This window comes from Podarcis raffonei, chromosome 17 (genome assembly GCF_027172205.1).
Source record: "Podarcis raffonei isolate rPodRaf1 chromosome 17, rPodRaf1.pri, whole genome shotgun sequence".
Classification (NCBI taxonomy): domain Eukaryota; kingdom Metazoa; phylum Chordata; class Lepidosauria; order Squamata; family Lacertidae; genus Podarcis; species Podarcis raffonei.
Window position 1 is genome coordinate 17,767,424 of NC_070618.1, and position 13,589 is coordinate 17,781,012.

Sequence of the window (13,589 nt, forward strand, 5' to 3'; positions counted from 1 at the left end):
CTTCAAGAAATGGTTGTTTCATTACTGTTCATTTCCTGCATCACACACTACAATCCAACCCTTTGATAATAATAATAATAAAAAGGGCAGCACTTTACATGATCAATAACATTTCCTCCTAAACACCTCAGCTCTTCATTCAGAAAAAGTTGTTGCTCATCATGTAGATCATGTAGTCTAAAGATGAGTCAATATCTGGAAATGTTTGGGCTTAGGAAAGATTCCCTCCACCCCTAAATCTCCTCTTTATAGTTTCGTAATACTGAATGGCTTATCTTTAACTGTGAATCATCACGGCTTGCAGACAAACAGGCTCTTTGATCCTCATAGGGATCTCGGAGCTGCTGTGCTGCAGCTAAATTATGAATGGCTTCAAAATCTACAGCTTCCTTAATGATAACCAGGTTGCTAGCATGCGAGTTTTCCACGGCTTCTACAGCCACCATGAAATTCCTCAATATATACAACAAGATGTGGACGCCGAAGATCAGCAATTCAGTGAGATGTGTGAATTTCATTTTAAAAACCGCCGGAGGGCCTAAACCAGGCTTGTCTTGTGTTTGTTCGCTTTGACAAAGAAGTGAAAAATTTAGATCGTATATTATTGTTTTCCTTCCACCCATGTCTGTTAACACAGCCATGCAGAAAATAGGTCTAATGCTTGTCTTTGGCACCCCTGAGACAATTTCAATGGTGTTTTTTTCTTAAAAGTAAGTAAGAAGAAATAAAACTGAACATGAAATAACATTAATTGTCTGATGTGAAGCCGTGGAAATTGAGTTAGGATTTCCCCTTTCAAAAAAGACATCCTAATCTTGAGACATTCCTTAATAAATCCCTCTCTTATGGCTTTTGACTTTAGCATCTGGTGGATATTGCATCTCTTTATGTATACCTATCCAGGTCCTGAGATCATAAACTGAGACCTTTCCCAAGTGCCACAAGAGTCTGAAATATGGAGGTGACTACAAAAGAGAGGTCCCATCACCTCCTGGCAAATAGAAGGGGAAGAAATGGAGGCAGTGAGAGATTTTACTTTCTTGGGCTCCATGATCACTGCAGATGGTGACAGCAGCCACGAAATTAAAAGACGCCTGCTTCTTGGGAGAAGGGCAATGACAGGCCTAGATAGCATCTTGAGAAGTAGAGACGTCACCTTGACAACAAAGGTCCGTATAGTTAAAGCCATGATTTTCCCAGTAGTGATGTATGGAAGTGAGAGCTGGACCATAAAGAAGGCTGATCGCCAAAGAATTGATGCTTTTGAATTATGGTGCTGGAGAAGACTCTTGAGAGTCCCATGAACTGCAAGAAGATCAAACGCATCCATTCTTAAGGAAATCAGCCCTGAGTGCTCACTGGAAGGACAGATCGTGAAGCTGAGGCTCAAGTACTTTGGCCACCTCATGAGAAGAGAAGACTCCCTGGAGAAGACACTGATGCTGGGAAAGATGGAGGGCACAAGGAGAAGGGGGTGACAGAGGACGAGATGGCTGGATAGTGTTTTCGAGGTTACCAGCATGAGTTTGACCAAACTGCGGGAGGTAGTGGAGGACAGAGGTGCCTGGCGTGCTCTGGTCCATGGGGTCACGAAGAGTCGGACACGATTAAATGACTAAACAACAACAACACAAAAGAGAAGGCCTTTTCAATTATCTCCCCACCCCTATGTTATTCCAGCAGGTTTGTTTGGAAGCGTGCATCCGCAACAAGGTCATCTCCAACAAAAGTATCAAGAGGTATACTTAGGGCAGATCTACACTCATGGTTCTTAAAGGTTAAGGAAGGGTATTGATAACCATGTGGACACATGACATCCAACTTTTAACATTCATAATGTGTTATTAAAATGTGATACCAGAGGGCACTGCAGAGCAACAAGCAGTAGGGAAACAGGTAAAAATACTTCATTATACAAGTATGCCCTGTGACTTTTTGAACGATATATCTAATATCGTTCTAATAATGTTAAACAGGTAACTGTAGATCCAGCCATGGTCATGACATCCAGGTCTGTAGCAATGCAGCTGAGAACATATTTTGTAGACCCTTTTCACTAGTACAGTGGAATGTCGGTTCTCGAACATCTCCATTGATGGACGTTTTGGAATCTGAACGCCGAAAACCTGGAAATAACTGCTTCGGTTTTCAAACGATTTTTGGAAGCCGAACGTACCACACGGCTTCCATTTTGAGTTTCCCTGTTGTACTGAGGCTTCCTCTTTCAGTTTTCAGTTGTCAAACGTTTTGGAAGTTGAACGGTCTTCCGGAACGGATTATGTTAAAGGCAGCCTTCCTCCCCCCGCTTTCCTTTCAGCCACATTACCTTATGGGTTATTTTCCCAGCTGCATCCAACCTCTGTACACTTTTACATCATAGGTCTACTCCCACCTCTTATTATTGGTTTTCCCACCCAAAACTCTTGGGAAGTGTAGTTCCTAAAGGGTGCTAAGAGCTGTCAGGAGGCCCTGAACAAAAGTCAGTTTTTAGAATTCTCTGGAGGAAGCTATGACAGCCCAGAGGGGCTGGGGAAACCCAGTCAGAAAGGCAGCATATACTTCTTCTTCTTCTTCTTCTTCTTCTTCTTCTTCTTCTTCTTCTTCTTATTCTTATTCTTATTATTAGAATAAGAGTGCTTTAAAGGTGTGGATGTAACCCACAAGAGAGTTCTTGTGAGCCCTCCTAAACCTAGCTTCAGTGCAGAGAGGCTCCCCACATTCCCAACTCATCATATTGACATTAAGCAAAAGCGCTTAATCTCTATGTCTCCTTAAAGCCATGTTGATGGCTTTATTCTAGTGACTAAGTACCATACCTGCCATGAGCCTTTTACTCTCATCTAAATTAGAGGTGTCTCTTTATCTGTGTGTGTGTGTGTGTGTGTGTGTGTGTGTGTGTGTGTGTGTTTTATACTTCCTGGAGTTATCTGTTGGAGTAATCAATGGAGAGCACTGCATTGTTTCACACAAAGGGAGTTTTTTCTGTGGGACCAGGAGCTAAAGAAATGGGAGAGTTAGATTATGCTGCCCTCCAATACAGCAATTCAAAACAAGTTTGCAATCAGGTTGGAAATTATAATGCCTGCATAATTGCCTTGCAAACAGCGTGCTTGTCTCCTGCTGCACAATTCCTCATTTCAAATAGACAGTGTGAAGCTATTTTGGTGCTGAAACATAAGCAACTGGTATTATTACGAAGCACAAAAGCAACATGAAGGGTTGAATAGCCCTTTTGGTTTGTTTTTTTCATGGAGTGTTTTGCTCTCTGTGAAGAGTAGGGCCCATTGTAGCAATCTTTCCAGAGGCAGGCAAACAAGGACAGAAAGCTTGGCTTCCTTTTAACTGGCAACGGTCACTCAAAGGGAGTGAGTCCAAAGTGTGATCTACCCATTCTGGTCATGTATGTTTTACAGAAAGGAGGAGATGGGCTGCAGTTCTGCAATAAAATCTGAATCCCCACCACCCCAGGGGATTGTTTCCTACCCCTCAAAATGACACCTTTCACTGCAAATACAACAAAATGTTGGCACCCATGTTGTTCAACACATTGCCTATGGAACCTTTGAAAGCGATTATTCCGTTGAACAAATGCATGCTCAAGGCAGAGAAAAGAGTATTTGTTGCCCATAAACTCTGCATTTTTACTGCACAAGTGCAAAGAAAGTTGCAAAAGAGACCCAACAACCAGCTGGTACCCATGCAAACCATAGAACAGGAAGAAATGGAGGCAGTGAGAGATTTTACTTTCTTGGCCATCTGATCACTGCAGATGGTGACAGCAGCCATGAAATTAAAAGACGCCTGCTTCTTAGGAGAAAAGCAATGACAAACCTAGACAGCATCTTAAAAAGCAGAGACATCACCTTGCCAACAAAGGTCCGTATAGTTAAAGCTATGGTATTCCCAGTAGTGATGTATGGAAGTGAGAGCTGGACCATAAAGAAGGCTGATCGCCAAAGAATTGATGCTTTTGAATTATGGTGCTGGAGGAGACTCTTGAGAGTCCCATGGACTGCAAGAAGATCAAACCTATCCATTCTTAAGGTAATCAGCCCTGAGTGGTCACTGGAAGGACAGATCCTAAAGCTGAGACTCCAATACTTTGGCCACCACATGAGAAGAGAAGACTCCCTGGAAAAGACCCTGATGTTGGGAAAGATTGAGGGCACAAGAAGAAGGGGACGACAGAGGACGAGATGGTTGGATAGTGTTCTGGAAGCTACTAGCATGAGGTTGACCAAACTGCGGGAGGCAGTGGAAGACAGGAGTGCCTGGCGTGCTCTGGTACATGGGGTCACGAAGAGTTGGACACGACTAAACGACTAAACAACAACAACAAACCCATGCAAACCCCATGAAAATGCTTTGAAAGGGACCCGACAACCAGCTGATTGTCACATCTTGCCAAGTCCCTTGCAAAGCACTATCCTTTGGAGCAAGCTGCATAGGGCTTTGCCAAGACCCAACCATCAGCCGACAATTAAATCATGTGGAGTGCTTTGCAAGCAGCTTTGCAGGCACCTGCAAACCCCATTTCAGTTGAGCCAGGTTAGGTGTAACTTGGCTGAAAACAGCCTCATGGACCAAATTTGTGGGTCAGATTTGTCCTGTAGGGTGGAAGTTTCCTACCCCTAGTCTAAGTAACTGTGAAGGAAACCAAGGCTGGATCTACACTGATCTGTTTAATGTTATCAGAACGATATAGGATATATTGTTCTAAAACGTCACAGGGCATAAAATAAAGTGTTTCTTACCTCTGTTCTTTTTCACCAAAATGTCTATCTCCTTACTGCTGGTCACTGGTTGTTCTGCAATGCCCTCTGGCATCACATTTTAATAATGCATCATAAATATTAAAAGTACAATGCCATGTGCCGCTCCAGTTCATGAAAACCATTCCTTAATGTTAAAAACCATGAGTGTCAATTTGCCCCAAGAAGACAATGTCCAGTTTTCAAGTCAGACCAAGAGAAACGAAGAGAGACAAAGAAACAGAGAACTGTGTGTTGGTTCTATATGCTAGTAGCATTTTGATGTCGCTCTGTACAGATTTGATGATTTGGCTGTTGGAATGTTTCAGATATGCCTTCACCTACATTCAACCTGGATACTTGTAATTAAACTCATGTATTTTCAAATGCCAGTAAACTTTCTGTGATCTCCTACCAAAGGAAGCCAAACGCCTCACTCCTAGAACTTCTCATCACTCAGAGAAGTGAGCAATCACACCTCTTCAGTTATTCACCTCAATATTCTCTTGCTCGATCGCTGCCACCCCTCAGTAAATTCCTATGCATAGCAACCTTCTTGGCTGGAGTGATTTTTCTGAACTACACTTCTGCAAAAAAGCTAAAAAGCATGGAGCTTTCTTAAAAGGAAGCAACACGGACTTAACTGCAGAGGGACCTAGAATCACTGCAGCCTAACAGAATCCCCAGCTAAAGAACACAATAAAGAGCAGAAAGCCATTGTGTTGTCAGCATGCATTTGACTCACGCCTTTTTTGCACCCGTTACTTTTCCAGCATATCTTTGCTAGATTTAAAGTTATATTTCCTATTGCATCTTTACACATTCGTTGATGCCATGGATTTTTAACTTAGCCTGCTCTTAGAAATGCATCAGTCACTAGACAGACAGCTCCATTCATTTGCCTCTTCATAAGCAGCAGATTTTTAATAATAATAATAATAATAATAATAATAATAATAATAATAATAATTATAATTATTATTATTCCATGCTATTTAATGAGTCAGAGCAATTGAATTCCCAAGGCAGGCTGTGCAAAAAGCCAGCTTCCATTTTTAGCTATTCCTTCTCTGTCCACGTCTGTGCAGTCTGAACTTGTTTTAAAATGCAACAACTCTCTTTTCTTATGTCGTCCATGGGAGCAAAGATGATCAACAGCTGGAAGCAGCAACTCAAATGTACACAGTTGAAAGGAAGAACAGCAATACCTCCCTGCAGGGTTGTGCAAATCAAGACAGTTCAGTGGAATAATCTGCATTAAATGTGGGACCCTGTTTGCTTTCCATTAAGCACAATGAATAAAACATGACAGAAGCAATGCAAACGTTGAAAACCCTGGGATTTTTGTTTCAAACAGCTCCATCTCTCTCTCTCTCTCTCTCTCTCTCTCTCTCTCTCTCTCTCTCTCTCTCTCTCTTACACACACACACACACACACACACACACACACACTCTCATAGAGAGAGAGAGAGGCAGCCCACATCAGCTCCCGGCTAGCTAGCCCTCATTGCTAGTCAACCATTGCTCTGATGAATTACTGCAGATAGCTGTCAGTATCCTTGTCAGTATGATAAATGAGGCCACTAGCTACAACGTTCTCAAGCAATGTATTCAGCTCATCTTGCGTTGAAGCATGTAGCGCAACTCTCCCGAGGCTTTCCTCCGGCTCAGCAACAGCCTCTTTACTCTCACTCACTGGGAATTTCTCTCTCTCTCTCTCTCTCTCTCTCTCTCTCTCTCTCTCTCTGTGTGTGTGTGTGTGTGTCCCTCCTACGCTAAGTAACAATGTCAGGTTTGTCTTCTAATTTTCAGCGGCATATTTAACAGCTACCCTAAATGTTCCAAAAAGTGGGAGATAAATGGTACTGCCCTCAAGTGATTGTACCATCTTAGAATCATAGAATTATAAGGTTGGAAGTAAGAGCTTTGAAACATCCAGGAATCAGATATCTGCAACAAACCAACTAAGGAACCAGGAACGATGATGGCGTGGTGGGAAGTTGCCACAGAAGATCTCTATTATGAAACTATTAGTATATCTTTTTTATAATGTGTTAAAGTGTTTTGGTTGACAGTTTGTTTTCTTTTTGAAATCAATAGAGCAAATAAATAAAAAATAAAAAGATCTCTCTCCCTAGAGTTATAGAAAAGATTCAAAAATTTGGGGTAGTGGCAGGATTTAAATTAAACAGAAATAAATCTAAGTTATTAGTTAAAAACTTGAAGGAAGAAGAGAAATGAATTAGAGTCCATGGCAGGTTTTGAATAAACATACACAAATTTATTGAGGGTTAATATAGTAGGCAGATAATAAAAGGATATATACAATTTTACAGCATGCAGAGAATAACATGAGTTGAGAAATCAGAGAGAGGAGCTGAGAGAAGTCTTGGGGGGAGGGGGGAGGGTTCTTAGGGGAGGGAAATTGTTATGTTGAAATTGTTAATAAAAAACTTTTAAAAATAAAAATAAAAAGATAAACCTCCAAGAATCAGAGTGGAGGAGACAGGGGTGCTGACTTGCCCCCCACATTGAGGGGGTGTGGTCACATGACATGTCACATGACACATCACATGACGCTGCCTGGCATGTGCTAAGGAGGACACATGGAGGGTGATCTCCGTGTTTGCTTGTCCCAGTCCCTGCCCCAGCTCCTGGGCTTCCCGGCTGCTGGGTGGAGGCTGAGATGAGTGAAGCAAAGATCTCCCATGCCTGTCCCTGCTGCCACCTGGCTACTTGGCTGCTGGGCAGAGCCTGGGGCACACGGAGGGTCCCTAGCAGTGGCGGGGGATGGCGGCCCCCTCAATTTTGGGAGGTGCTGCCCCCTACCCAAAAATATTAGGGGAGCTGAAGCCCCCTCCACCCCCTATGTCGAGTGGAGATAATATATTTGAATGCCTCATATTAAAAGCCACCTGGATGTAGAAAGCTAGCATGTCAGGGTAAAGCTAGGCCAAAACTCCTCTCTCCCAGCTCACATCCATAAGTAGGGAATTTTGAACCATAGCTGTCAACCGTCCCTTATTTGGCGGGAAAGTCCCTTATCCCAGTGCTGTCTCCGATTGCTGTCCCTTATTGAGGATGTCCCTTAAATTTCCCGGGTTTCAAAGGAAGCAGCTCCTCTCCCTCCCTCCCTCCCTGCCAGCCAGGGAGGAGGGAGGCTCCAACTGTGTTGCTTGGCTGCATTGCTCACCCAATAAGCAGTCTAAGAATGATTGGTGAGGTGGAGCTTACATCCCTTGTGCCGATCAAATCGGCCACGTTGCCTGGGGACTCGCCTTTGCTCAGCGCTTCCCAGCGGAGAGGTGACGGTGGTTTTCCTTGCTGCATCCCCTTTACCAGGTTGCTGCGCTGTGGGAACCACCACTTGAGGTTTCGTTTGGCTGCTGGCTGGGCTTTCTGCCTTTGGCTTGGAGGGGCTCAGAAGTTGAACATACCTGTGCTGGGAAAATCCCTTATTTTGGCTGCTGGGCCCTTATTTTCAAATCTGTAAGTTGACAGCTATGATTCAGATCAGAGTTCATTCCCTCAATGGCACAGCTAATGGTATTTGCATGTTTGCTGCACCCCTCTGAAAAGTTTGTGCGTGCGTTTAAGAAGACATCTTTACTTTTAAATGTATGCAGTACTTTACTTCAGCTTTCTTCTTATCACCTGCATTTTAAGGCGTGGTTCACCCGTGCTTCCTTTGCACTTGATGACTGCAGCAATAAATAATGCCTTGCAAGTGTGAGTAAGTCATCACAGAGAGAGCTTTTTGTATCACCTCAAAGGCACAGTGCGGTTTCAATGGTGCGAGTGAATGAAGTGCCCATCAAATGGCAAAAAATGTGTGAACCACTCTGAAGCCACACTGAGTTCCACCTCGGCCTGAACTTGAAAAATGTGTTTCCATTTTCTCTTCGTGTCCCTCTGATGTCACTTTTCATCCATGCATATCAGCACATAACTTAAGGCACTTCTCACAGAATCCTTGACAAAGTCCCTTTAGATCAGCCAGATGTATGTCAGCTTTATATCAAGTCACTCTTGAGACATGCAGAAGCTCATCTGGGGAGACTAAAATCAATATGAAATATGAAATTGGCACGTGTCTAACAGCTCTAAAGTTACACTGAAATAATAAAAAGTAAAATTAAGTGACCCTTTTTTTGGGGGGGAGGACCCATGTAAGCACATGGAATAAAGCCTTGGAATAAGCTACTAGGACTGAGATAAAACTCAAGTTTCAACAATGTCAAAAAAGCATCATTTTTTTAAGCAGGTCTTTGGAAGGGGGAAGTTACTTGTTCTTCATATTGTCTTCACTTACCTTCACTAACAGCAATCTCTCTTATCTTGACAATTGGGATATGATTGGCTACAAAGTACTGAGATGTCATCCAATTCACTGAGCCATAAAGCCGCTTCCGCCCTTCGGAAGAGGTGGGGTTGCGGGCTTCACGACCCCTCCACACACGCAGTGGGTCGAGCCCAGCCCCCGCGCGATTGGGGGGATTCCTGGCCGCATCACCCCCTGGCCGGCCAATCGGCCGGCTCAGGGGATGTGGCCTGCCCTATAAAGGCAGGACGCGGCCGGGGATCTCCCAGCTGTTCTGTTTCCCACCCTCCCGCCCTATAAGGTTTTGTTCTTTGACCTTCCTATGGACCTTGGTTGGTCGCCATTGAAGGGCCTGGTAGGAATTTTTCCACTTGGCAAATTGGCACCAGCCACTTGGTTTTTGCCTACCTCGTAGCAAATTGTCACAACTTTCTGGGTATTGGCAGTTAGGCATTGATATAGTTCTGTAGGTGGAAAAGGGGAGGTAATGCCATCACCTGCCCCGCGTTATTTAAGGGTAGTCTGATAAAGGACTCCAGGGGTCGTGGCCCTCTCTGAAGCCTAGGGAGGTGAGGGCCTAAGGCACGCCTCTGAGCAGTAACCCCGGGGGAGTTCCTAGTCGATGTGCATCAGCAGGACTCCCTCTATTGTGGTTAACCCTTCCCGGACTTCAAGCGGATGGGCTGAAGCCAGATATAGTCAGTTAGAACCAATGCCTAAGCCAATACCACTCATCACCTGTAGCCAATAAAGTTGTGGCCTTTTTTAGCCCATTAACCTTAATAATTGTGTCATGTGTCTTTATTTCCACCTGGGGGGGGGGCAGGAACTCGCCATGCAACTGAACGAACTCTTCCATGTGACTAATCTGAAGAAGTAGCAGGGTTTTCAACGGTGGGAGGGGACACCTAAAAGGCAGACATGAGAAATAATGGCACCGTGCAGATTAGGGGGAAGTGACTATTCCCATGCTCAAACTGCTTTGCCGGATATATTGCACCAAAATTGCTAGTTTCTAGGAGTGGAGGATGGGTTGAGGAAAGTGCCCACTTGTTAGGGGGCTGTCAGGGGAGCACATTCATCAACAGGTCAGAAGGGAGACTCAAAGTAAAGTCAGCTGTTTTATTCAAGAAATTAGTAGACAAGAGAGATCACTCAGGCATGGCTGCCTCTGTGAAGACGTTGCCAAGACTGGCTCTGGGCACCTCCTCTTCCTCCTAACCCCCCTCTTCTGGACATCTTCCAAGCAGACGCAAACTCTGGCAGGGAGGAAGAATGCCCCCCCCCTTGGGCTTTCCTGGGCTTGGGTGCACGCAGGCTTCACACTGCCCAAACGGTCCGCCTGCTGCCTCCCCCCCAGCTCAGGGCGGCTGAGTAGGAGGAGGCAGGCAGACTCCAGAGGCCCCGTGGTGCACTTGCCTTAAATACCATTGTAAAGAGTTAAAATCCTTAGTAGGATTGGAATATCACTTGTAGTTTAAGGTTGAATTCAGGACATAATGGAAGAGGTAAAGGTTTTGGATTACCATAAAAGATGCGGGAGGAAAGGATTAATAATAGGACCCACAAAGGGGAGGATGGAAGTCCAGGAGATTCCTTGGAAGTCCAGGAGATTCCTTGGAATCTTGTCTTTATGATTTATGTTTGATATATCTCTGTAAATTTTTAATTTGAAAAAACAAATTTCATTTTAAAAAAGAGATTTTAAAATTTACCAGATCTAGCTTTTTTTTTTTAACAAGGTGTACATCAGCAGAAAGAGAAAAGGGCATCAATTCTCGCATCCAAAGCATCCAAACTAGCCCTCGAGGAAAATGTTTGGTATCCTGAGACACAGAATAAATGCATCCTTTCCACTGAAGCCTGGGAGGATGTGAAAGGTTAAAAAGAGTCCTGGCCATTCCACCACTGTCCCTGTTAAAGCTGACACCAGTGCTGATAGTTGCTGAGACATAGATGAATTAGTTCATTAATTCCTACACCGCCCTCAGTAACTGGTAGAAAAGATAGGCAGTCCAGTCCCCAGCTAATATAGACAGGCCAAACTCTGCTAGACTCAGCAGAGCCATACAAATTAATAACTGCCGGGAAGCTGACAAACCAGGAACTTCTTATTTTCTCCCAGCACCCTTTTCATCTCTTTTGTGTCATGCCCTCTGCCATTCCATAGGTGAATATTGAGCTTTATAAACCCTATTGGTGCAGCAAAGCCTTTCTGCCTCAGTCCCCAGTCCCTCACATGCAACACTATTTTACTCTGAAGGAGACCCTGGGGAAGGGTGATTGCTCAGGGGTGGAGCATCACCTCAACCTGCAAGAGTCACCAGCATCACCAGCCAGGTAGGGCTGGAAGGTTCCCCAGTTCAAACCCCTGGAGACAGACTGAATCAAAGCACAGCTATGCTTCAAAATACAGTATGCACATCTTTGGGTTTTGCAATGTAGCCGCCCAGCTGTAAGCTGTGTGTAGACTGTAGCTGGAGTCAGTTCAAGCTCCTCCCAGACCAGGTGGGAAAAGACCAGCAAGACAAGGAGCAGGTCTTCCAGGACTCACAGCCTGAAAAAAAAGACACAGAAATGTCGCCACCCAGCTGTAAGCTGTGTGTAGACTGTAGCTGGAGTCAGTTCAAGCTCCTCCCAGACCAGGTGGGAAAAGACCAGCAAGACAAGGAGCAGGTCTTCCAGGACTCACAGCCTGAAAAAAAAGACACAGAAATGTCGCCACCCAGCTGTAAGCTGTGTGTAGATTGTAGCTGGAGTCAGTCCAAGCTCCTCCCAGGCCAGGTGGGAAAAGATCAGCAAGACAAGGAGCAGGTAAAATGGAAAACAAGCAAGGTCCCAACCAAAGAAGAACAGCAACTTAAATTGGTAGATTATGTGCAGCTTGCAGATTTAACATATAGAATAAGAGAACAAGAAAAACATATGTTTAAAGAAGACTGGGAAATGTTTACTGAATATATGGGTGAAAACTATGTGCATTTAAAAACGCTGGTAGCATTAAGATAAATTCAACAGTGTAAATAAGTTTTGATGGTGTAACGGTGGATTACTGAACAGTTTAGTGCATGTAAAATATGCAGGGATGTATGGTATGCAAAATGAACCACGAAAAGAGAAGAAGGGAAGTCATGGATTTAAGGTTGTCTAAATGAATATTTTGGAATGTAAAATAAGCAAATGGTATTAACTACTTCCCAATTTTATTATCCCGGGAAAGCTTCTTCAATAAATGTTAATGATTAATCAGTTAAAAAGAAAAAGAAAGACAAGGAGCAGGTCTTCCAGGACTCATGGCCAAGATGAAAAAAATCAGATGAATTTCTGTGCTGGCTTAAAAAAAAAAGACGCAGAAATGGAATGAACTGAATTTAAGACTGCAAAAATGAGAAACTGAGAGAAACTGAAATTGGCATGCTCATCCGTATTTCAGTCTGGATAGATTGTCTAGTATGGACCAGGCTGGCTGAAGGGAGGCTGGGAGAGATGACTTGGAGTCCATGGCTGCACTACTCTGGTGACAAGCCCCTCTTGAAAGGACCATGCTATAAGATCTGGATTCCCTATGCAGTCTGAAGGTGTAAATAGGTGAATAAATAATATTTCTTAAAGCTATGACATTCTCTGCTGAGTCTCAGTTCTCCATAATGGAGAATTCTGGGTGAGTGCCTGGAACCCCCTAGGATCTTGCTATTGCTCAGCAGAGAATGGGGGGTACCACCCCACTTTTGTAACACTATGTTAAAATAGGATTTTTTAAAAAATACCATCAGGGATAAATCCAGGGTGGGATAGGTGGTCCCCTGCTTGTACAAGGCAAATAGGCCTGATCCAGGAGTCATAGCCAGAACCCAAAGGGTGAATCAAAGTAGACTGTGAACAGCCCTAGTAAAGAGACACTGGATTGTGCCGCAAAACTGCAACTCCAGACACATGTTGAAGCCATAAAGAAGCCCAGAGGGGTCATTTTGGGAGGCGAGGGAGAACAGGAAGTGAGGGAGCTGATACATCTTATCCCGGACATTTATTCCCACTCTGTGAATCTTGGCTTACATTTTCTTGCTTTTGCAATGCATCACTAGGGCTGCCTGCTTGTTTTGCAAAATCTTTCATGCTGACATCTCACCAAGCATCACACATCATTGCAAATTACTGTTTGTAAATGCAAACGGGAGTAATGTGCGGGGAAAGATAACACTATATCCTTAAGGTATCATTGGGAGTCATATCTGCTTAGATCACTGACAGTGGATGAGATATTTCTCGCTCCTACTGATGCATCCCCACCTTTGGTCTGAAAAATTAAACTGCTTTGAAAATCATTGTGAATAGTAATGAGCCTGAAATCAGAGCTTAAAGAAGTTTATTGATGGCCCAGTGTGCAGAATAGCTCCACCGCTCTATTTGTTTTACAGTTCTACATGTTATAGGGGGCGTAGTTGTTTGGTTGTTGCTTGGCTCCCTGTATGCTGAGGCCACAATCCATAACCCCTTTGCACTGAGCTAGGATGCCTGTG